General features: G+C 34.3%; 1 long non-coding RNA gene across 3 annotated transcripts in view; it reads right to left on the reverse strand.

The window, feature by feature from the left end:
* The window catches only part of LOC123642228, a 173375-nt gene that overhangs the window by 68833 nt on the left and 77872 nt on the right, over positions 1-26670 (reverse strand). The window contains exons 3-8 of one of the 3 annotated variants that reach the window (XR_006736402.1): positions 16306-16493; positions 13492-13555; positions 9071-9131; positions 2169-2250; positions 1808-1899; positions 1082-1196 (exon numbers count right to left, since the gene is read on the reverse strand). This is a non-coding gene — a long non-coding RNA (uncharacterized LOC123642228). Of the gene's footprint in view, positions 1-1081; positions 1197-1807; positions 1900-2168; positions 2251-9070; positions 9132-13491; positions 13556-16305; positions 16494-26670 lie in introns of those variants that run through there. The other 2 variants (XR_006736401.1, XR_006736399.1) reach the window with 2 other exon arrangements.

A 26670-nucleotide genomic window follows, 5' to 3' on the forward strand; every position in this document is an offset into this window, starting at 1 on the left:
TCTTAATTAATTTATTAAGCTGCATATCTGTCCCTTTGTTTTGCTGGCTCAGCACCCTGATTTTATTAGCACACCAAGGGAGTATTAATATCTCAGAGGTGTTTACATGGTACTCAAGCTCTGAAGACACTTACAAATTCAGAACGGCACGTGATTAATTCACTAACGTGAGCTATAACTGTCACAGGAACAACACTTGCACCCCTCGTGGTCAGCCCATTTTTGTCTCTCTACATGAGCTGTCCAGTCATATTCTGAATGTCAACCTGTCTTTCTATAACAATTATCATAGGTACCATGTAAACTTCAGGTTTATATGATCAAAAACTGTACTTGATCTGACACACGTAAGTGGAAACTGAGCGCTGCCAACAAGCCACAATCGATCTGTGGGAAAGCAGAAAGGCTAGACAGATTTCTCCTTTTCTTTAATTTATAAAAGGAAAAGAAAAATTACAAAAAAAAAAAAACATATTGGCTGTAATAGTCAAGGTTCTTCAAAGAAATAGAATAAGAGATTTCACATATATAATATGTATATATATCTATGTGCATATTATATATGCATATATATTTTATATATGTATTTCAAAGTGAGTAATAGATATTAATTTTTTTCCTTGGGAAAGTGCCATAATTTTCTTTTCCTTTCTGGGAGTCTCCACTTGCTTGCTTGCTTGCTTGCTTTTCATCCTCCTTCCCTCCCTTTCTTCCTCCCTCCCTCCCTCTCCCCTCTCTCCATTCCTTCCTTCCTTCTTTTTTAACTGAACTGTTGATCAGAGAGATGTTTATTGTTTCAATACAGAGCACTCCTTTTTTTCTCCCTGAACAATTCACAAATTCTCTCCTAATGGCAACTCTGTCATGATACTTGTATTTTTGTTGTTGCTTTGTTTTATTTTTATTTCTCTGGTTTACATTTAATTATAGTACATATGTTAGCTTGAGTTTATAAACTATTATAGGTTGTAAGGACCCAGAAAAAGAAGGGTGCAAACAGTGAAGTGTTAGGATTTTACATTAATTCCATTTTAATCCTCTGATGATGAAGCTGCCCAGGGATTCAGAGCATCTTTCTTCCGATAGTATTCTTATAATAAATAAACTGTCTTTGCACATCCCCAAGATTCCATTTTCTCACCCAATAAATGAGGGTAACATTTTCCCAAGTTACCTCAGAGGGTTGATGTGAGCATCTAATATGGAAATAGAAAGAAAGCTCTTTGAAAAGAATAAAGCAGTTTTGCTATGAGTTTAGGGAATTATTAATTATTGATATTTTTAAGCCTAATTAGGAACTAACCTTAAATAATTTATCTAATTCTATAGATTAAGTTTATTGAAATGCTCTATCGTCCTCTCAACAGCTAGTATAATTTGTTCTCTGACTGAGATAAGAATGTTTTCCAGAGTATAATTTAAAATTGTTGCTATGAAGAGCATTTTCTATGAATACAAATCTACTTTTGAAATTCAAGACTCAACACAAGTAATCTCTGCAAAGAAACATGTATTGTTTTAAATATTTACTTGAACCTCATGTATAACATTACAAAACTGAAAACATTCAAGCTTTCTCACACTTTACCCTATAATTAACAATTTATAAATGAAAATTTAATTTATTATATCTACTAATGCACGAACCTATAAATATATATAGGGTACTTTTATATTTTTACAGACAGTTTAAGTTGGATGAAACAGACGAATGTCTAGAAATACTCAACCTATCAAACATGATACAAGAAGAATTATAAAATCTAAATATCCATTATAGCAATTGAATCTGTAATTAAATACTTACCACAAATGACATCTTCAGGCCCAAGAAGATTCACCAGTATATGTACTCAATTTTTTAAGGAGAAATATAACATCAGTCTTACAGAAAATAATCTAGAAAGTAGAAAAAGAGAGAACACTTCAAAATTTATGTCAAGAGACAAAAACATAAAAGAAATTACAAGAAAGAAAAATATGATCTCACTCATGAAAGAGATGTGAATTCTTTCAAAGTACTAGTAAATCAAATTTAGGAAGTATATTCAAAAGGAAGATACCTCATAGCCATGTTAGGTTTATTTCTGAAACATAAGGATATTTAGCATTCAAAAATCAATGTAATTCATTATAATAATGGTATAAAAAAAGAAACATATGACTACCTTGGTAGTTTCAGCAAATTCAATGGGTAAAAATTAGTAACGTCCATTTTCTTCCAGCTTGTTGCAGCCCTTGGAAAATATTCTACAGATAGAAAGCAAAGATGGTTATGAGGCTTACCTTATGAGTTCTCCTTCCAGATATTGCATTCTTGGGATGGATATTGTGCAATGCCTAGATGAGTTCTGTTTGCTTATACTTTACTCAGCTTATTATACCAGAAACATTTCAGTGCCCTCTTCAGTACTCATGCAATTTAAAAAAAAATTATAATTCTTGAAATAGAATTGTCTTCTAACATCTCAAATGTGTTATATCTTCACCAATGTCATATCCTCCTCCAATTTCTTAAATGTATGAATGCTGACTGTATTTCAGTGGATTACAGAGTTTGTTAAAATATGACATATTGCAGAAATAAATCATTCAAAAATTTGAAAACCATATTCTTTATATAGTAGGTTAATTTGATTTTCCCAGACTTGCCCATAAACGCTCACATTCTACTGTAGTAGAATACTATATTACATTGATGAGAATCAACTTCAGAAAGAGTAAAATAGTTAAATTAGCTGGAATGCAAACTTATTTTACATACCTTTGTTTAAGCAACCCACAATTATGTGCCTCTGTTCATGATTTGAAGACAGAAATTATGTTTCCACGTTTCTGTGTGATATGTGGTGAGTGATTTGTATTCTTAGAAAAAGAATGCAAATCTATTTGTCTATATATGTAAGAAAGTATTGCTGCAACTTTTGACAGCATTGAAATCCAAATTTACACTTCAGAAGTACTTTACCATTAGACAATCATTTTAGGGGTTAGCTGCTGCAAAATCTATAGAGTTTGTAAACTTATGGCCATAAATATGACTTTATTTTGAAAAATAAGTGATAAAAAAGGAGCATTTCTATACCCAGAGCTGTATTTCTTACAGTCTCTGTCAAGCAAGTAATCTTCTAGGTACTTAGTCAGCAGAAAAATTATTTTAATAAATTATATGCAGTACATTAATTTCCACTAAGTCTTTAAACCTAATTCAGATATTTATATATGCTACATATATAATATCCAGTTACATGGCAGTAGAAATTTTCTAAAATGATATTATGTTTCTGAGCTTGCTTTGATAGATCAGTGTAAAAAATCTTCTGTTGTATTTTTTATTATCATGCCTTATGTGAAGTATATTGCCCTCAAGGGTTGCAGGATTTTAGAATATCCAAACCATCATTTTCCTGTTCCCTCAAAATACACAAAATACCATTTCTTGAAGCCAGAAGTAGACCCAAACTTCCCAGTTTAGTCCCGGAGGACACAAGCCAGTTTGGATGAATTAACTGTGAGTTGGGAGAGCACCATGGGTAATGACCAGAAAACATATCACAAGCAAGGAAAATGTACACTACCAAAATTGGAAGCACTTTTATCTCACCAGCATTGACTTGCAAAGTCAACTTGAACCTCTGAGGATTTAAGATGAGGTCTTGTTTGTTTGCTTCTCTTGAGAAAAATAGGTTTCTCATTTACAATAAAATGGGTACCAAAGGGATTATAATAGGGCCAAAGCACTTTGGGGATTTAAAATTGCTTTTCCAGAGCAACATTTTGGAGACTTGAATGTACCCATTAATCAAACCCCATGTATATATAGGCTCCTGTCCCTAATAAACACCGTATATGAAACATGGTGGTTAGGAGAGGCTTTCTCCTCTACATTTTTCTTACCATTCTCATGTGAGGCCTTAATCTACAATAGATAAAATTAGGAAGATGTTTTATTTCAAGTGTGTTCATTTCTCCCAAGAGCAACTAAATTAGAATAAAAACAAGTGAAAAATGCAATATTCAGGGAAATTTTCCTTTTAATTCTTTTCATGTTACCTTTTCTTCTTGGCCTACCCTGGCCAAGCCAAATTTAAATTGCACTCCCCAATACTCCCAATCTCCTTTACCCACTCTATTTTTATCCATATCATTAATCATCTTTAATCAACTGAAACATTTTTGAAAAGCATTTTGTCATACATATTTACTGTTTTTTTTTTCCTTAAAACATTAAGTGTCACAAAGGAGAAATTTTTTTCCATCTGTTCATTTTTTATTGTGAGACAGTTCTTTCTGGGTCAATTTCATTTCTGTACACCTTATAAGCAGAAACACCTACATATAGCCTTTTGTTCTGTACAATCTTTTCAAGAATGTTTGTGTAACAGACTCTTGAAAGAAATCATAGATAGTCCCTCCTTTCAGAACAGAGGGCAGGTTTCTTTTCTTTCGTGTAGAATAAATACAATATTTCCCTCTAGGGCCAAAAATTGGGCATGTTTGCTTGCAATCCATTAGGAAAGATTGGGGTTTCTTAAGCCTGGGGTCTCTCAGCAGTGATGCAAACCCACTGTGTGCACAGTATCCCTCAAAGTCATTCACTGTCACTCTGTATGGCTTAAGAGGATGTGAAACTGGGGCCAACATGCAGGTCATATTGTTTGCTGTGTAATAAATTTCTTTTCCTCTGACCCAGAAGTATCTTTCTTCTGTTAGCATCATGAAACTATGGCACATCAACTGGTTAATTGCAAGGAAAAATCTCAGACTCTTCAAAGTTGTTGACCCTAATGTAACTCTAATGCCTATGAAAATGTATATAGTTCATTGAAGGGACCAAATAAATATCTGTTGAGTTAATGAATATGTGGATGAATAAATAAGAAATGAACTACAGTGTTTATGTGAATATGCAATAGTGTTTGTGAAGTGATAGACCTTGACAATTATAATTTTTGGACTAAAAAGAAATCAATATGTCAACATGATTGAGATATTATGGAACTGAATGGTTAAGAGTCTGGACTCTTATAGCAAACAAACATGAGTTGCACTTTCAGTAGCACCTATTACTTACTGTGTGACCTTGAGCAAAACTTTCTCTATCCTAATTTCTCATCTGTAAATTAAAAGAAATAATTTTATAGTACTTTCACTATGGTTGACTTAGATGAGCTAATACAGTAAGTTTGTTACAGAAGTTTATTACTTTTATTGTTGTGTTGCCCAGTCCCCTTTCTGAGTTATCCTTATTTAAAGACTAGTAGTATCATTTATAGAGCCCACAGATAACTCATGCAATAAATCATCTGTACCCTCATTTTTTATCTTGCAAGTGCCAAACATTTGTTTAACATGTTTCAGGTTCGTAGAATTTTTGAATGTGTAGCTTGATATCTTTCATCCTTCTGAAAAAATTCTCAGTCATTATCTCTTCAAATATTGCTTCTGTCTTGTCTCCTTCCCTTTCCTTCCCTTCTCTCCTCCTCTCCTTCTTCCCCACTCCTCCTCTGCTCTCCCTTTTCTTCCGTCTTTCCCCTCCTCCTCCCTCCTCTTCCTCCTCCTCCTCTTCTTCTCCCTCTTTTTCTTCTCCCCCCCTTTCTTCTTCTTCTTTCTTTTTTTTCTTCTTCTTCTTCCTCTTCTTCTTCTTCTTGCTCTCTCATATTCAAAATCATATTACATCTAATAACATATCTGGCAGACTTTTAAAATACTATATATCCCATGTCTCTTATGCTCTTTACTGTATGTTTGTGTGTATAAAACCATTTTGTTTCTCTCCATGCTTCATTCCCAATACTTTCTTATTACCTATCTTCCAATTCCTTCTTTACCTGTATGACAACTGTTAAATCCCTTGAGTTCTTAATTATTATGTTTTTCAATCCTAGAATTTTTATTTTTTATAATTTCCCATTCTCTAGCAAGGCTGTTCCTTTCATTTCTATTAGCATATTCAGCATAGTTATTTTAAAGCATTCTGTGGGACAATCCTTTATCTCAAGATCCTGGTGAATTTTATGTTTTCTTGGATTTTGGTCACATATCTTATCCTCATATGCCTGATGAATTTTGTTTAAGTGATGGACATTGTATTTTTTAAATATAGGGGAAAAAATACCTAGAGACTAAGTATAATGCTATCTTCCTCCAGAGAAAATTTATATTTGCTTCTGACAGATGGCTAAAGACACTAGCCATTTGGATCACATAAATCTAATGTTAGGAAATAAGATAATGCAAAGTTATACTCTCTCCAGTCCTTGAGGGTAGTTCTATTTGTGTCTCTTTTTTAAATCATATAATGTATTCATTTGGGGACTCTGTCCAAATTACTTAGGATTTTTCAGGTTACTCTTTCCCTGCATGGCCTTAAACTCTAATTTTCATTTGGTAGTCAACATTCCTTCCCTTTTTCTGAAGCTAACAGGTACTCTTCTGGAATGCACACATACCTTAGGGGCAATGTGGTCCTAAATGCTGAACAGCATTCCTAGGTGTCTTTCTCTTATATCTCAGCTCTATAATTTCCCATTGTTTTTTAGCATTCCAGTATGTTCACTGGATGTATGAAATCTCCCAGGTTTTATAGCTGTTTTCAGTAGATGGATTGCCATTACTGGAAACTCAATACACTCCAAATTTTTTCATTACATCTCATTCTTTTATATGAAGCTAGATAAACCAGTGACTAATTAAGATAGAAGACATTTCTTAAGATATAAATTACTAACATAAAATCATATATTTCTGAGTCATCTACTAGAATACCTGAAACTGTATTTATTAGGTATCTCATTAAGTTAAAAGGATAAAAGTATAAAAATATAACTTTGAAAAATTTATGTAATAATGGTAATTCTCTAGGATTCAACCCTACAATCAATCTTGAAAGGACAGAAACTCCTGAAAATATAATAAACAGTTATAAGGTTAAAGAAGAATGGGAAGAAAGGTTAAGGTCCAGGACTTTTATGGATGAACAAAATGATGCGCTGAAATGAGCCCTAAAACTTCAGGTAACCCCAATTTATCCAGATGAGGCAAATATGTGATATTCTTACAATAATTTCTTTTTTCTACTAAAACATAGACAAGGGTTGGAGTGAGGGAGAAAGAGAGAGAAAGGTGTGTGTGTGTGTGTGTGTGTGTGTGTGTGTGTGAGAGAGAGAGAGAGAGAGAGAGAGAGAGAGGGAGAGAGGGAGGGAGAGGGAGAGAGAGAGAGAGAACTTTGAGCTGTGAAAGTATTTGAGTACTTGGTGGGTGATTATTAGGCCTGGTGAACAAGGTAGAGAAAAATAAGACAGGCAAACCTGAACGCTTGTCTGTTCTGCCTAGAGCCAGTAGCTCTGCTCATCCCTAAGCTATTATGCTCAGAGGGGATAATGAACAGTTTCCAGTAAATTTGCCTGTGGATACAAACTGACGGAGCAGTGTGATAGATCTCATCTAAAGCCTTAGTGTCTCCCCTGAGCATTTTCTCCTTGTTTCAGGAGCATTGTTCCATTTTATTAGAATTAAAAGTTAACTTAGTCCTCAAATCATATTTTTCTTTTCCAGCCACTAACTAGAACTTTCTGTCCTAGTTACAAGCAAAATCAACAGTTCAGTTCAACTCACTGACTAAACTATTAACAACCAAAGGAAAGAGTTTTTCTAAGTGTAAATGTTGTCCAAGTTGTGGTCCCAATTGCAAATTAACTTTTTGAATATTAGTGAAGAATAGTTTCCTTTTCAGGGAACTTTTGGAGAAAATTATATTTTAAATTTTCAATTTTGTTTTAAAATGTATTCTTTGACTAAAGCTTTTTTGGCTAAAGTTAGATCAAAAATATCTTTTAGATTGTGATATCTCTTTCCTTCAGCTGTTGGATGTCTTATTTAGCTATACTGATTTATTTTTATTTTTATCAATTCCTTTCTTTTCATGAAATGTAAAATTAAACACATTTTCCCATAGAAACTTTCAAAAAATCACAGAACAGTTTTTAATCAAGAAAAATATTTTGATGCATATTATCCATATATACTGTTCAACTTTATCTCAAGTACAGAGTCTAGAGTGCCTGACAATAGCACCTTTTGTTTAATTCATATAGTATAAGTGCAAATTTGGTGACCTGTTTAAAGCAAGTAGCTAATTATGCCCAAGACATAGATTTGATTTCCATATAGGCCAAACCTCAAAAGGAGTGCCTTGCTATTTAAATGCTTCATGTGTCTCTTTTCTTTTTCCTTATGTTCCTTTCTTTTTAATCTTATAGTAGTTTCTTTGTTCTCTTCTTTCCTTCCCTTCCTTGCTAAAACCACAGAAAGTGAAATTGCAGATAAGGAGGGGAATACTGCATATATGATAAATAGAATATATATATTCTTGAATATATTTATTATAAACATGTGTTTTGCACATTTGGTTTTATGGTTAAGGAGTTATACATTTGTCTGACATTAGGATAGGTTAAGACACAAAGATAGGCCAATGTCTTCAAAGTCATTTGGAACAGATTGACTATTAGGCACAAACATGAATATGTTTTAAGGGCTATGATATTGAGTCCTAAATAAGAAAACGATATATTTTTCTAATCTCTGACTCTGTAAAAATAAGTCTTGCTACATTATATGTATTATATAACCTTACGTATGTACTAGCAAATGACTTTTGTGGACAAGAACACAATGAGAAAACCAGGGACAGTCTTGAAAATTTGAATCCATGCCACTATTATGTCAGGTAAAGATTTAAGATGTTTATTTAAATCATAAACTCATGGGCTACATAAGTAGTCACGGAGTATGAACACTCAGTGAAATATGGCTTCTTATTGAATCCATTTTTAATTTTTCTATGCATGAATATGTAGTAAAAAAAAAAGGAAGACTCTCAAGATATCTCTCTTGTGCTGTTTTCTATAGGGTGAATTCAGCAAGTTTCAAAAATAGGCATGTTTGGCATACACTTCACTGTGAGCATATTGGTGGATTGTAAAATAGAGCAAGTTTCATGGACTGCTGTATTTCCAGTCTTAGTAAAATGCAGACAGCTTTTAAAATAAAGTAATAATATACTTACCTATTGTTTTGTCCTTCTTGAGTACATGATCTTTTTCTTAATTGATCTAGACTATTCCTGTCTGGAATGTGGATTAAATATTTTAAAGAAATAATGAAAAGAGAAAGAAATAGTACTTAGCTTTTGACATTCAAAATCAAATTTATAACAAATAGTCAAGCTATTGATTTAAAAAAGTGCATATTAGGGATCTCTCCTAGAGTCTTCAAATTATACAGTCTCACAACCTTTTGTTATTTCCTGACTAATGATGTTGAGGAATTTTTTTTCATATACCTGTTGGACATTTATGTGAATTCTTTTGAGAAATGTCTATTCTCATGTTTTATTTTCCCATTTTAATCAGATTATTTGATTTTTTCCTATTGAATTGTTGGAGCTTCTTGTATATTCTGGTTATTAATCCCTTGTCAGATGGGTAGTTTGCAAATATTTCCTACCATTTTGTGGGTTGTCTCTTCACTCTGTTGATTATTTCCTTCCCTGTGCAGAAGCTTTAAGCTTGATGTGATTCCATTTTTCCAATTCTGTTTTGGTTGCCTGTGCTTTGGGGATATTACTCAAGAAGTTCTTGCCCAGACCAATGTACTGAAGCATTTCACCAGTGTTTTTCTTTAGTAGTTTCAGGTCTTATATTTAAGTCCTTAATTCGTTTTTATTCAATTTTTTGTATATGCTGACAGATAAGCGTCTAGTTTTATTCTTCTGCATATGGATATCAAGTATTCCCAGCACCATTTGTTGAAGAGACTGGCTTCTCCCCACTGTATATTCTTAGCAACTTTGTGAAAGATAAGTTCTCTATAGATGTGTGGATTTATTTCTGGGTTCTCTATTCTGTTTGATTGGTCTATATGTCTATTTTTATGGCAATACCATGCTGTTTTGGTTTCTGCAGCTCTTTAGTATAAAGTCAGGTAATGTGATTCCTCCAGTTTTGTTCTTTATACTCAGGATGACTTTGCCTATCCAGGGTCTTCGGTGGTTCTATATAAATTTTAGGATTATTTTTTTATTTCTGTGAGGAATGTCATTGATATTTTAATGGGAGCTACATGCAATCTGTTGATTGCTTTGGGTTGTATGGATTTTAACAATATTGATTCTTCTAATACATGAGCATGGAATATCTTTCCCTTTTTTTGTGTCCTCTTCAATTTTTTTCATCATTTTGTGGTTTTCATTGTGGCAATCTTTCACATATTTGGTAAGTTTGTTCCTAGGTATTTTGTTTTATTTGTAGCTATTGTAAATGGAATTACTTTCTTGGTTTCTTTCTAAGATTGTTTACTATTGGCATATAGAAATGCTACTGATTTTTGTATATTGACTTTGTCTCCTGCAGCTTTACTATATTTGCTGATCAGTTCTAAAAATTTTGGGGAGGATCTTTAGGTTTCTTTGAATATAAGGTCAAATCTTCTGCAAAGAAGGATAATTTGATTTCTTCATTTCCAGTCTGGCTAACTTTTATTTATTTCTGTCTGCTCTAACTAGAACTTCCAGAACTATATTGAATAACAGTTGTAAAAATGGGCATCTTTGTCTCATTCCAGGTCTTAAAGGAAAGGCTTTCAGTTTTTCCCCATTTAGTTTGATACTAGCTGTGGTTCTGTCATATGTGGCTTTTATGGTATTGAGGTATGTTCCTTCTTTATCCAGTTTTTTGAGAGTTTTGATTATGAAGGGATGTTGAATGTTATCTAATGATTTTTCACCATCAATGGAAATAATCATATAGCTTTTGTCCTATGTTCTGTTGATATACTGTATCATATTGGTTGATTTGCATATCTGGAATCACCCTTGTATGCCTGGGATGGATTCCACTTGATCATGATAAATAATCTTTTTACTGTGTTGTTTAATTTAGTTTGCTAGTATTTTGTTGAGGATTCTTGAGCATATGTTCATCAAAGATATTGACCTGCAGTTCTCTTTTTTTGGTTGTGTCTTTGGTTTTAGTACCTGGGTGATACAAGATGCATAGAATGAATTAGGGAGTATTCCCTCCTTCTTGATATTTTGGAATAGTTTAACAATGGTTGGTGCTAGTTGTTCTTTGAATGTTTGGTAAAATTCTGCAGTGAAACCATCATGTCCTGGGCTTTTCTTTGATAGCAGACATTTTATTACTGCTTCTATCTTGTTACTTGTTATTGGTTTATTCATATTTTGGATTTATTTCTGGTTCAATCTTGTTAGGTTGTATGTGTCTTGGAATTTATCCATTTTATCTAAGTTTTCTAATTTATTGGCCTATAGTTGCTAACAGTTTCTAATGATCCTCTGGATTTCTACAGCATCAGTTGTAATATCTCCATTTTTATTTCTGATTTTATTGATTTGGGTCTTCTCTGTCTTTTTTATTAATCAGTCTATAGGATTTTCAATTTTGTTCACCTCTTCAAACAACAAACTTTTCATTTTGTTTATATTTTTGGTTTCAATTTCATTTACTTCTGTTGTGATATTTATAATATCTTCTACTATTTTGGGGTTTGGTTTGCTTGTTTTTCTAGTTCTGTAAAATATGTCATTGGGTTGTTTATTTGAAGTTTTCCACTTATTTGATGTAGGCACTTATTGCTATAAACTTTCCTCTTATTACTGCTTTGACTGTATCCCATAGGTTTTGATATGTTGTATCATTTTCATTTGTTTCATAAAATTTTAAAATGTCCTTACTATCTTCATTGACCCACTGGTCATTCGGAAGTATATTGTTTAATTTCCATGTGTTTGCATAATTTCCCATGCTTCTCTTGTTATTTATTTCTAGTTTTCTTCTATTGTGGTCAGAGAAAATAGTTGATATGAATTTCAATGTTTTTGAATTTGTTAAGACTTATTTTGTGGCCTAACATATGATCTATCCTTAACAATGATCCATGAGCTCAGGGAAAGAATGTGTATTCTATACCTGAAAGTATTTTATTGATGGATGTAAAATTCTATGTTGGGAGCTTTTACTTTGAACACGTTGAAGCTGTTAATCCTCTGTATTAGACTTTTATTGCTGTTTTTGAGAAATTAACTGATAATCTAATAGCCAAATCTTTAGAGATAATCTGTCTTTCATTTCCCTGTTTTTTTTTTTTTTTTGTTTTTTCCTGGCTGTTAATTTTTGGTAGTCTTCACCGCAGTAATGTTTCTAGTTGCTCATAGCTTTTTATTTGTTGTGCATGGTGTTGTTTCAGCTTCTTGAATCTGTAGAAAGTACTTAGAAAGACTCATCTCCCTTTTCAATATCTTATTTGTTCTAGTCTTTTTTTCCCCATCCTCTTTTAGAACTACAATTAAATGTATTTTGAGAATACTTACTATATATTTTTAATCTTTTAACTTTTTAAATTCTATGTTCCCTGTTTTATTCTTTCTATGCTATATTATGGATAATTATAACATTTTCCAGTTCATTGATTTTTAGTTTGTTATGCTGTTATGTTATTTATATTTTCACAAATATTCCATAAGGAAGTATTATTACTGTTTCATTTTACAGATTAAATAAACAATCTGGTTGTAGATGACAGAATTGGGCCAGATACCCATAACTACCTCCAAACCATGTTCCTAACTAGTATAGTCTATTCCTGTGGTTCCTTGAAGACTTCAAAGAGGCTGAATAATTACTTTTTTAAATGAAATATCCATTTGGGTAGATCCTGCTTACTGGGAAAAAAAAAATATATATGACTACCATGCCAGAAAGCTTGGTTTCTAATGCCATCTCTATTTCAGCTTCAAAACATTCAATAGGCAAAAATTCATAAGGCCTCATTTTTATAAATTAGGAGAGATCATAAAGATCACCCAGTCAAGTTCTACAAAGCTGTTTTAAAATATTGGATTTCTTAATACAAACAAATCTTAACAGTAATCTCATAAAGAAAACATAAAAATGTCTGACTAAAGTGATGATGAGGGCTAGAATTTTGTCTCTACTTTCACCTAGCCATGTAACAATTCTCTGAGAAAACTTATTGTCTACTATGTGCCTGGAAATGCCAAGAAACTGGAGAAAGAGTGGTAAGTAAGAGTATTTCTCATAAAGTTTACATATTAGGGGGTGGTTCAGATATCTCCTTGGAACCCCAAAATTTCACAAAACTCAATTCAAGTCCTACAGATGGAAAGGAAAAATCAAGGCTTCAAAGAAGTGGAAATTTTGTTTGTGTCAAACAGCTGATTTGTGGCAGAGTCAGTACAAGTATCTGCATCTTCCAACTGTTAAATTGAGGGCCCTGTTAGAATACTCTTCTACATCATATGTGAATTATTGTAAGAAATATTATAAATACTTACCTTATGTATCCTGAACTGTTGTGAGAATGACAAAAGGTGAGAGGGCTTTTAATATCCCTTTAAAACCCATTTACTTTTACTGTTTTAATAATAAATCTCACTCCCATACTCACATTCGCTGCTATATTCTTTTCTGAAATAGGACTTTACCATCCTCGGAACAGGGTGTATGGCTCTCTGAGGCATGAAAGTACAAGGAAAAGCATTGAAACAATCCAGTTAATCCAACAAAGTCACTTAGTTTAAGTATTAATTGATAAAATTATTATTTGGTTAATTGACATTTTTACCATCAAATTCTTTGTTTTTTCACAGACATTGTTCCTCCTGCCACCAAATATAACAAAGATTTTACAAAATGCACTGTCCTTACTTTTCAAAATTATTTTATATATGTCAAACTATATTTTCAGAACTTAAGAAATAAGTTTCCATAAAATAATAAAAAGCAAATATGGAAGATATTATATGAAGTTAAGCAAACCACATTTGGCATTTAGATTTAGGCAGAAATTAATATATAAGTAAATACTCCACTGAGAATTCTACTTAAGAAACATGACATTAGTTTTACACTTACAGTGCCAAGAAACAGAGTTAAGGGCCAATTATTAATTACACCTACACTTATGAAAAACTCATCCCCATCTCTTCATAGTTATTTATCTTTAACTCTAAACATAAATATAAAATTTTTAGTATATCCAGGAATCACATGTCCACATTTCATAATTTAAATGAATCTTTTAGCCTTTGAAGTGCTAGCTATTTCTGAGCACACTGTAATTCCCAATTCTATGTTCTCTTAAAATAAAAGATTACTCAGTGATCCCCAGGAAACTATAAATTCTTAATGACTAAAAAGGCAGTTCAAGTGTTCTGATACATAAGGTAACTGAGAAAGTGTGACAAGATTTTTAAGAGGCATTGACTGCATTTATGAGCATCAATAACATCTGTGGCCATAAGTGTTAGCAGAGACTGATCAAATTTAAATATGAATTAGTTATCCACAAGACAATAGAAGACTACTCTGCCAATGAAAAAACACAGTGTAATTTTGATACTTCAATACATTTTTTCCCAGTAATTTCAGTTCTTTTCAGTTGTCAACAGAAACATAAGGCCAGTCTGGCTACTAATAATATAATCTAGTATGGCAATGACTTGGCATAGGATTGAACTAGCGAGTGTATCTAATTTATCCAATGAATGCATTCCAGAAAAATCCACTCGCACTTGTGTCCAACCCTCTGAAGTTCTTCTGCTAATAAGACTCTGTAGAGGCAGGCTATATCCTCAGAATCAGCCCTTTTATGTTCCCTTTGGCCCTTTAACTAAGAAGTCACAACTTTTATTTCCATGAATTTTGTTAATGCGGAACTACGTTAGAGTCTCCTTCTAGCATTTTCTACCTAAACCTAACAATATAGCAAATAAAACTATTCAAGCACATTCAGTGTCTAGATTAGAAGAGATAGACTCTAAAATCTGCAACAGTTCATAATGGCTTATAGAAGTTATAAAAGTGCACAATTGAAAGCCAGTTTTGTGTCTTCAGGTTTTTACTTTTATATCTTAGCAAATACAGAACGTAGACCCTGAGGAATGAGAGGTACGACATTGGTAAAGCTCAGAATGTGCATTTGTCTTACTGTTTTTCCATCCATGTGGTACACATTGCCCTGCTCTCTGTGCTTCTGAATTTTATTAATTCATTAGGTCACATTGGTGATACTGTCTAAAATCCTAATAGTCCAGAGATTTAACTCAGACATGAGGGTTCAGCCAACTGAATTTCCTATTCATATGATGCCTTTGAAAATTAAATAAATTTGAACTTGGTTTATAAATGCTTTGTTGTTTTTGAATTTTGCTCTGGCTCTAAACTTCAATTACATAAAAATAACTACATATTCACCTATTTCTCTCTATTCATTATTTTTCATTATCTTGCTGTCCATAACCTTATCTGACTTTTTAAAACGGATCTTTGTTTTATAAAACTAGCCATGGTGATTTTTACCAGGATTCCATGGAAATTTATATTTATCACTATGAATTTTTATTCATTCACTCATAATTTGTATATAAAGGACTGTGAGTTGCAAACAGAAGCATTTCTGAGAATGGTCAAAAGGAAAAAAGGGAAGAAAGGAAAATTATTTAATTAAAGGTAATACTTTAGAAATGTTGATTTATGAAAATATTTTGGTTCACTGATGTTATAATGTCAATAATCTGTTGAGTTTATAATGACATTAGGAAGCAGATGATGCGTGCAAAATCAGCACCTGCCAGCCTCGAATCAGATGGTTGGTGAATTAAGATGTGTGAGCTACCTGTTAACAGAGCTTACTTGTGCCCACTGGTCCTGTTTGGCCTCTAACCAGTTTACTGTGGGCTGCTGCTAAGACTACCTGACTTTATGATTTGGTAAGTATGACAAAACTGAGCTGAAAGTGGATAGTTCTAAAAGCATGGTCACTTGGAATAGCATAGTTGGGTTTTCTGTCTCTACTGTGGCTTGGTAACACAATAAGACCTGTTTCTGGAAGAGTGTAAAACATTCTGCTGCAGATGGCATAGACTTACCCTAAACTCCGAGGGGCCTGCATTGTGACTCCCCTTCTGATACTTTTCACAAACTTCATAGTGTGTTTCTACCATTGATCTCTCCAATAGTCTAGGTTCTACGGATCACATGTCCCAAAAAGGAGGCTGCTGATTGCAGTGTGGTTGTACCTATCCCAGTGCCCTTTCCTTCTTCAGCCTCCACTCAAAACTGCAAGCCTTCTGTGCCAAAATGCCTAGGAATACGTTGCCTCCAGAACACAAAGAAATTTACCAGGCACTATACTTCCTCCTTTTGATGGGCCATGTAAGATATAGCAAATTGTTTTTCACTTTGAAGAAGGCACACTGACCTCTACATCTGAAAAATTTTGAAGCAGCCAGTTCATGAAACTTCATAGGGTTTTTCTTCCACTCTCTGTATCTTACCAAGGCCTTCTTTGTTGTAGCCACTTTACTCATTCTTTTCATTCTGCATGTCAATGTGATGGATCTGTGTGATATTTGTGAGTTGTCTAGGAGATCCAGAGCTCTTCATGTTCTATTATAACAGAATAAAGCATAAACATAGCTCTAAGACAAAGCTATAAATGAATATCATTTTCCATTCCATGCAAATTCAAATTGTTTCTGATCCTCTTTTTTAATTGTAATGAAAAAGAAATAACCACATACCATAGAAGATGCTATCTCCTCCAGCAATTATAATACATATAGCACAACAGTTGTGATCAGGGTTACAACTTGATAAAGTCTGCAGTAGTCTATGGTCATTCTCCTGCATCTATCAGGCTTCTAGAAGAGGCAGCTGGCAAGTTAAATGGATTTATTATAGGATCCACCATTTATGCTTCCTTTAGGTCTTTAATGGTAGCACTTCCATTTCCTCAAAGATGAAATGGTGTTTTATTTTGTTTATTTACTTTATTGGCCTATATGGATGTCTGTGTGCATTGAGTGCATTTGAGGTTTTTATTTGACTTTCCTCATGATGATAGTTCTCACTCCACACTGCAGGTACCTAAAGTAGGTTTTACTCTAACTGCCAAGTCAATGAATTTCAATGATGCACTCGAGAACCAACAACCACTGGATGGGTCTATGGACACAGTGCACTCACTGTGAACTGGACTTTAAACAAGACTGTATCATCAGATCCCCATAGGCTCTACCTGTAACAGGGGGACCTCATGATCCTTTGGGTCTCCAGATATGGGTGTCAATTTGGCTTTATCTTAGTCTGTTTTCTGCTGCTATATCTGAATATCTGAGACTGGGTAATTTATAAATTAATGAAATTTGTTTTCTTACAGTTCTAGAGGCTGCAAAGTCCAAGGTCAAAGGGCCACATCTGATGAGAGCCTTCTTACCAGTAAAGACTCTCTGCACAGTCCTGAGGCTGCACAGGTGGTGAGGGGGCTCATGAGAGAGCAAACCAGGATTTATAACAGACTCACTGTCATGATAATTAATCCACTCCCTAGATAACCCATTCATCCATTAATCCATCAACTCATTAATCCATTAATCTATTAATCAATAAATGGATTAATCCATTTGCTCTCATGACCCTATCACCTCTTAAAGTTTACACCTTGTTATTCCTGTTATATTGGGGATTGAATTTCAAAATGCATTTAGACAGGGACAAATATTCTAACGATAGCAGCCTCCTATGCCAATAGTCCTCAGAATGTCTTATCATTTCCCTTTTCTACAGGTACATTCACTTGAGTAATTAGCCATAGGTGCCTGAGGAATTTTACACTATGTCTTTGCCACAGCACTGCAGGATCCTTCCCTTTAGGAGCCTGGCTACCTTCTTAATCAGTGGATTCTGGATCTGAATATCAGTTCATGTTTTGGAACTAAGTAACAGGTCTTAACTTTTTTTATTGGAATGAATGCCTATAGTATGCTTTTCCATTCTATTTTTTTTTTCTTTTGTAATAGATGTTAAACAATACCCTTGTTGGCTATCTATTTTACCTTTAGGAACACCATACTCTATTAACCTTCTCAACTCTCTGAATGTCAAGTTCCCTTGGCTGCTCTTTTGACCTTGTCAGTTGTTACAGTAACTGCAGATTCTTGGTTTCTGGTGGTTAAAGTGTGGCTTCCTAAGCTCTCTTACTTCAGGGCCTTTTCATCTCTGTGCATGTTAATGAGCATGGCTCTGCAATTCTCTCTCCTATAAACCACCCTGTCGTTCATGGGAGTTATCACAGAACTTCCTAGTGATATTAGTGTCTCTTTCCCTAATACACCTCCAGATGTCCTTGGACAATGGTCAATATTCTGGTCCTTCTTGTGGAAAATAATCTGGCGGTAAAATTTTCAGCTTCATATCACATATACATTCTAACATGCTCACTTCACATAGCCTCTTTATTTCTTCCTTTAGCATGTGTTAGGGCAATTTAGACATTTCTGCTACACTCAATACTGGCTATTTTTCCTAGTCTTTTAAAAGTCACTAAGCAGTGAATTTACCCTATCCTCTCAGATCATTGCCAATGTGCTAAATCTTGTAACTCAATAAGGTATCTCTTAGACAATAAATTCTTGATCATCCAGTCTTATACTCTAACCTCATTGATCAAGCACCCTTAAAATCCAATCCTAGGAGTACTCCCCTGGGTCCTACTGGTACATGGAAAATCAGGGTGTTAGCCTAGGATGGTTTCCTATGATGATATGTAGATAAAAGTCTTTATAGATTTCCCTATACTGTTGCAGTCATTTGAAATACTGCCATGGATAACCTCTCTTTGACAAGATTCATCTAAAACCTTGATGGGTCATCATAACATATGCAGCCACACAGAAAGCTAAGATCTCAAGAAATGTTATCATTCAGAAATAAAAATGTGCAAGAAGGACATCTCTGTTTACTGGGGAAGTTTCAACATTTTTACATATATACACAATGCTTACACACATAGCCAACACTGTGATAATGCACGTTCATAGAGTCAAACTTCTGATGTCCAAGGCAGCAGAAGAAATGTTTGTCCCAGCTCTGAGAGAGACCAGTTAAGCTTCTCTGTATTTGTTCCTCCCAGGTGCCTGGTACTCACCAGCATTGAGGGCAGACCTGCCCCACGTTGTCCACTCAGACTCACAAACTAACCTTTGGAAACAGGCTCACAGACACACCCAAAATAATTCTTTACAAAGTTTCTAAGCAATCTTTAATCCAGTCAAGTTGACACCTAAAATTAAGTGCACAAGTCCACTTCTGTGACTTGGCACCAATACACATTGCCTTAAACCATACTTAATTTCCAAAGAAAAACAATGACAAGGTAACAGTTCTACCTAACATAATGTAACTGTCCTGGGTACAAAGGAAAATGCCCTAATCCCATCTCCATAATTGGGCTTTCAGGAGCATTTCAACATTTGGTATTTCAATATTGTAGGATTGGGTTATGGGAATTTATGAGTTATAAGAATAACAACAGTCCTGTAAGTAATTCATGACCTTGAGAACTTGGAGTTTTTTTGAAGGTATAGGGCTGCTATGGAAAGAGCTGAATGACCAGGGAAGTTCATCTCTCTGCCTCTGATGTTAATGGCTTTCGTTGCTGTAAGCACTCACAGGAGGGATTCCTACTATCCAGTGGGAGTTCTCAACCTGTGATAACATTCAGGGCAGTGGATTAACTCTGACGATGAGTAAGAAGAACAAAAACATGTATTAAGCTGGAACATCAAAACTGACTCATTCTTATTTACATAAAGATTTAAGTTTATAGACACCCAGATACAGTACAAAGTAAAAGTTCTATTTAAAAATTCAGTGAGATCAGATGGGAATGATGAAGAAAGAAGAACTGGATTAGTCTGCCAATGATAGAAATAGAGAGCCAATTACAGGGACCCACAAAGGAAGAGAAAACTAGACAATCGGAACCAACCAAGTAGATTTCCATGTGTGAAGATGATAATTAACATGAGCAGTTTTAGTGAACAATCCCTAAATTCTTAAGGGTTTCACACAATAACAGCTAATTTCTGTCTCATATCATGGTCCAAGTAGTTGTTGGCAGGCAGGCTTCCAAGCAGTGACTGAGGGGACCAGGCTTTTTCTGTCTAGTGGCTCTGTTATGCCCTAGGGCCTTCTCTAAGCCTTCTGTTTCAGCTATCCAATGAATAAAAGAGGAGGCAGCACGATCAGAGGATATTATAGGGTATTACACAGTCCAGGCATGAAAGTGGCACCTTTTCACTCCCATTCACATTCCATTGCCGGGGATAATCATGTGACTCCATGTCCTTGTCCTTGCCACATCAGTCACCTAGAGTTGATGTTTTTGTATGAGAAAGTTGAATTGAAATAAAATTCATAAAGGTGATAAAGACCAGAAAGAATCATGTGTGTGCATGCAAAGTTAGAACAGGATATAGTTTAAATTGACTAAATGTGAAACTTCAAGGCAAATATACAGCCAATAGGTGAGGTGAAGACAAAAATGGAATAAGGGAAGGTAGCATCAATAATGAACGTGTAAGCTGAATATATGGTATTGTGTCAGCATGATTAGAGCTCTGTAATTGCCTATGATCACTGACTTCTGAACAATCTAAAACTGAAATTAAAAAATGATAAATAAATAATAAATTTATGGTGATAACTATATGATTACTAAGCTTATGCTAGATTTAAAGACGCAAGCTTATATTAAGCTAATTTTGAACACAAGCCACTGTGAAAAACTAGTAAAAACTATGAAATCTCTACTTAGTAAAATGAAAATAAACATCTATTCACAAAAATTTCCACTCAATTTCTCTTAATTCTCAAGTATTCCAAGTTTTCAGAGTAAGAATTACTTCCTTGTTTTAGAATATGGGGGGGGGGAATAAAACCTAAAACCATTTGAGAAAGACTTTTATGTCAGAGGAAAAGCACTAAACTCTTTATGTACTGGGAGATTTTGAACTTACAACAAAGTGTTTTTAACCACAATTTAGATTAGAGAATAGCTACTGGGACAAAACGATCATTTTTCAGAGAATCTGGCACCCTTGGAATTGAGGAAACAATCTATCTCTTGGTAAGCAAACCATTTTCCAAATTAGCATTAATACTTTGCTGTTAAAAATTATGTTTTTAAAAATCAGGAGCTATATTATTCCAGTTAGCTTTTAAAAATTCTATATAGGATAATATAAATCTGGTAATCTTGCAGATTAACAGCCTCTTTCCCCCCAAAGTTCCTTATACTACAACTTCTTTTTGTTTATCACTCACAGATATCTCTTTTATTTATCTTGATAATAAGAACATACAGTTGCAGGTGAATTAGAAACAGCGTAGAAATAAGTATTTAATCCTATGTCCTGGAGCTGAGGTGTGCCTGGTCCACCTTAAAGAGCACTCTAGTTCCATAGCAGGTTCGTGATACTGGCTATAATATATAACAGAATTTTTTAGTTCTCTGTACTCAAGGATCTCATTGCCAAAAGACATGCCTTTTGGATTCTTGGGAAATGAAATTATGTATCAAAACCATTTAGCACTGTGCCTGGCCTACACTATATGTTCATAAAAAGGGAAGCTACTCTTCTAATATTATTAGCTATCAACACACTACATAAGAAAAAAACATAAGAAGTTATTTTAGTTAATGAATATGCCTAGTTATATTAGTTTTCTATTGCCACTGTAACACCTTACTACAGAGTGGCTTAAAAGAATAGATATTTATTTTGTCACAATTCTGCAGGCCAGCTGTCTGAAATTAAGGTGTCAGCAGGTCTGCACTCCATCCAAAGGCCCTACCGGAGAATCCATTCCTTGCCTCTTCCAGCTACTCATGAATGCCAGCATTCCTAGGTTTGTGGCTTCATCATTGCAATCTCTGCCTCCATCTTCACATCACCTGGTCCTCTGTACATCAGATTTCTCTCTGACTTTCTGTTTTAAGGGAACTTGTGATGACATTGAGGGTCCACCACAGTGATGGAGAATCATCTCCCTATCACAAGATCCTTAACTTAAACACATCTACAAAGGTTCCTTTTTCAAATAAGGTAATAATTACAGGTTCCAGAAGTTAGGACCTCATGTCTCTGGGGACCAAATTTAGTTTACCTACCACAATAGTAAAATGTAAAATAAAAACAATGGAGTAGGTGCCAGAAACCAGAATCTTGACTGAGGCTCTGGCTCTGCCATTTGCTTTCAACGTAAACATGAGTAATAAAACTGGTTGACATTTGATGAATGGTTACTCTCTTCCAAGAACTAAGCAGTGTTTAATATAGATTGTCTCATTTATACTCAACACAACTATATAAAATAAACATGGTTATAGGCATTGTACTAATGAAGACAGTGAATTGTAATCAACTTACAATTAATCAGTAGTTACAGAGTAGTGATGTCAGAATTCAAACCCTGGTGTGCTTCACTGCAGAGTCCATTCTTGTAACCCTGCACTGTAGTTACATTGCCTCTCCAGCAACTATGGTTTTCGTTCTGTCATTAATAAACTTGTCATTTATAATACTTGTAATTTATTAATACACAGGAGAATGCTAGGCTAAATTAAAAAAATATGTAAACTTTGTAAACTATGACATTCTATAACAAATGTAAAGTATTAATCAGGATTTTAAAAGTATTTTAAAACAATGGTTTCCAGTCAACACAATTAACATAAACATTTGAAATGGGCTATCTCTTTGTTCTATAAATAAAATTCTATCCCTATTATTGACTCATACAGAGAAGTCTTGGTTTTAGGTCCTGAGACTTTTCAAGTATGACTGTGGTCACAAAATCTTAACTATTTTAGCCTGGAGTCAGATTTTAAACAATGACAATAGCAACAACAAAATCATAGCATCTGTTCTAAAGAATCTTTTCTTTGGTAATGTCCATGCTACTTGTAGAAGGTCAAATCAACAAAACACAAGGTATGCCTGATTCCTACAAAAGACCAAATAAAGGAGTTATAATTTGTTCAGTTTTGATTTGCTGTATCAACTGGGTGCCTTTGGTGTTAGATTTGGGCAGAGCTAAACGATAGAAAGATCATTCATTAATATAAGAAGCATATTCAAGAAATGGGACTTTGAGAAAGAGATAATGGAGATCACTTTATCTCCAGGTTCCATTGGGCAAAGAGTTTCTCCTGTTTACTGTTCAGATTATCAGGGCTTTGCTAATACTTATTAAATAACAACTCCAGAAATGGTGTTTGGGTTTAACACTCATAAGTTGTATAAAGATTCAACTAATTATTATTTGAGACCTAACCATAAGTCAATCACTCTTCTAGGTTATTTACATATGTTATCATATTTAACTTGAACTCATCTCTTAAAAACATAATATGGGCTCAAATACATATTTATATACAATGTGATAAAAAGGCTTTTCTTCATTAGAGCAATCCTTCTTTTAAAAAAAGGTTTTCAGCGATTGATCACTTATCATTTACACTTATCAATGCCTGGCCCCGTGATATCCACCTCCTTTCCTAAGCTAGTCACAGTGCTTGTGACCCAAAACCTTTTTTGTGTCTCATAATTGCGTTTCTTAGACTAGATTATTTTTGTTTCTTACAAGTGAAGGCAAGTCAAACTTCTTCAATCTGTGCATTTCCAGTGGCCATTGCTGTGCCTGGCACTTAGCAGGTTCTCAATAAGAGAACTTACTTTGTAATAAACTTTCCTAAAACTGTACATTAACATGCATTACTTCTAGGATAAATTTGTGACTCTTTTAACTGTCATGAAAAGATTCTCATCATCCAGCCCAATTTTACCACTTTACCTCAGCTCCTGTCATTGCTTGCATCATTTACTCTAGCAATAAAAGCTTTCTGTTGTTTCCTTTTACAAAGCTGACGCATAGGTTTTTGACTATGCAGAATACAACACTATCTTTTTTGGCCAAAGCAGTGAAAAGAAACAAATGGAAGTTAGTTCTTGGCATTTGTATAATTCAATTAATTGGGTCACATTTTAATATTTCAGTACAATGTGATGTGATTCAAATAGTTTTAGAACTTGCAGTCTAGAGATTGAGACTTTGAAATTTAACAAAAAGATACAGTGTCATCTGCAAAGTGCATGAACAGAAAATATGCCTCCTAGCTCATGCCACTGTCCACCTTGTGCCAAAGGCTGCGTTACAGTGGGATCCTAGCTGTCTTGTTGCTTTGTTGCAGATTCTGGACAAATGACAGGTTGAGTAATGAAATAACAACCAAATTATGAAAAATAACTGTATTATGAAACCTATATGCTTTATGTATCAAATAAGATTTAATTGAGTAATTAAATTTAACTCAAAGTATCAGATAAAAAGAATTCCAGATTTGATCATATTACAACAACATATAGCAAGAGAGAGTGCCCCATAGTCTGCAACTACACTAACACTATTCTTTTCATATAATCTCTTTTAATCTTCTAAGTGTATTAAATTGCAATTATGTTACAGCTAGTAAGATAAAGCATACTTTAATGTGATTATTACATCGGGACAACTTTTGTAAATGTTTTCTCCATGTCCCCTTTGCATTTTTCCTTTAGTTGTTGATTTGTGAAAATCCTCTCTATATAAGAAAATAAATTTTTTTCCAAGAAAGCTTTTGAAAACATTATTCCAAGTTTATTTGCTTTCCTGATCTTGTGACTTTTCTTTTGATGTTGGCAGTTGTTGCTATTGTTTTAATTGTAGCAAAATCAATGAAATTATAAGCTTTATACCTCTACCCTTGCTCCTTGGTTTAGAAAATTCTTTCCACCATAGACTATGTAAATCAGTGCTTTTATTTTCTTCTAAGAGGTTTTGATTTTATTCACTCTATTTAAATATGTAATCAGTTTAGAATTTTGGTATAACAAATGAAGTAGGAGCTATTTTTTCTATTCTTGCTTTATCATAATGTTAAATCAAATTTGCATAAAAAACATGAAAACTTTTATAACTTTTATTATAGTAATTTATTTCTAGTAAAATATTCAAAATAAGGAAAAGCTGTAAAGCTATACAATGACATTTGCATAAACTACTAGAGTACATTTCATACCAGCAACTGTGATAAGGGTATGATGGTATATAATTAGCATAAGAGCTAGCTGAGGAGGCAAATGATATTAAGCACATTTTGCAGATGTGGAAATTGAGACTCCAGAAGTTACACAGCTTTTATGATAAGCAGCCTATACTATTTATGCTATGACTGTAGCTATTGATTTCAGGTATATCAGATGACTGAAGGTTGAAAAACAAGCCAGAAATGAAGAAGGAAAAAGAAGCGAAGAAAGAAAGACAGAAAGGTAGAAAGAAGGAAGGAATGAAGGAATGAAGGAGGGAGGGAGGAAAGGAAGGAAAAAAGGAAGGAAGGAGGGGAGAGAAAGGGAGGGAAGGAGGGAAGGGAACTATTTAGGTCATTAAATATGAAATGTCCAATTTCAAATCATAGTTTAGTTTATTATTTATCAAAAAATAAGCAGTACATTTAAACAAAGTATGTGCCTAAACTATCAACACAATTTTACCATCTTAACGGTAGTTTTTTATGCCAGAAGCAAAGAAGCCTGGAGAGTGAGTGGCAATGAAATTGCAAAAGGCATTTTTCATAGCTTGTTGAGAATTGAATTGAATAATTTTCCTGCAAGAAGTGGTCCAAAGCCTGGAAGAAGTGGAAGTCAGTTGGTGCTAGGTCTGTTGAATATGGTGGATGACAGAAAGTTTCCAAGTCCAGCTTCTGTAGCTTGAGCAGCATTGTTTGTGCAACATGTGGTGAAGCGTTGTCTTGCAAGAGGATTGGCCTATCTCTATTGACCAATCTCAGTTGCTTAATCACAAGTATCCTCATCATTTCAATCAACTGGTTGCAGTAGACATCCCCTGTAAGGAGTGACCAGGTTTCATGAAGCCGTAGTGGATAATGCCAGCACTGGGCCACCAAACAGACATTAGATTTTGTTGATGAATATTCCATTTTGGACTGTGTTTCAGCACTTCATCAGCATTCAACCATTGTGCCAAATGCTTGCAATTATCAAAAAGAATCCATTTTTCATCACATGTAACAATATAGTGTAGAAATGGTTGGCTTTCATGTTGTGACAGCAAAGAAAGGCAACCTTCGAGAAGATTTCTCTTCTGATGCTCCTTTAATTCATGTGGTGCCCATCCATCCAGCTTCTTTATCTTGCTGATTTGTTTCAAATGGTCCAAGATTATTGGAATAGTAACGTCCAACCTTGCTGCTAATGTACACGAAAGTTGAGATGGATTCAGTTCCACCATAGCTTTCAGCTGATCATAATTCAGTTTGGTCTCAGGTCACCCACGTGGCTCATTTTCAAAATTAAAATCAGCAGAATAGGCCGGGTGAGGTGGCTCATGACTGTAATCCTAGCACTCTGGGAGGCCGAGGCAGGAGGATAGTTTGAGCTCAGGAGTTTGAGACCAGCCTGAGCAAGAGAGAGACCTCATCTCTACTAAAAATAGAAAGAAATTATATGGACAGCTAAAAATATATATAGAGAAAAAATTAGCTGGGCATGGTGGCACATGCCTGTAGTCCCAGCTACTCAGGAGGCTGAGGCAGGAGGATTGCTCGAGCCCAGGAGTTTGAGGTTGCTGCAAACTAGGCTGACGCCACAGCACTCTAGCCCAGGCAACAGAGTGAGACTGTCTGAAATAAATAAATAAATAAATAAAATAAAATAAAAAATAA

Source organism: Lemur catta, chromosome 7 (assembly GCF_020740605.2).
Source record: "Lemur catta isolate mLemCat1 chromosome 7, mLemCat1.pri, whole genome shotgun sequence".
NCBI lineage: Eukaryota > Metazoa > Chordata > Mammalia > Primates > Lemuridae > Lemur > Lemur catta.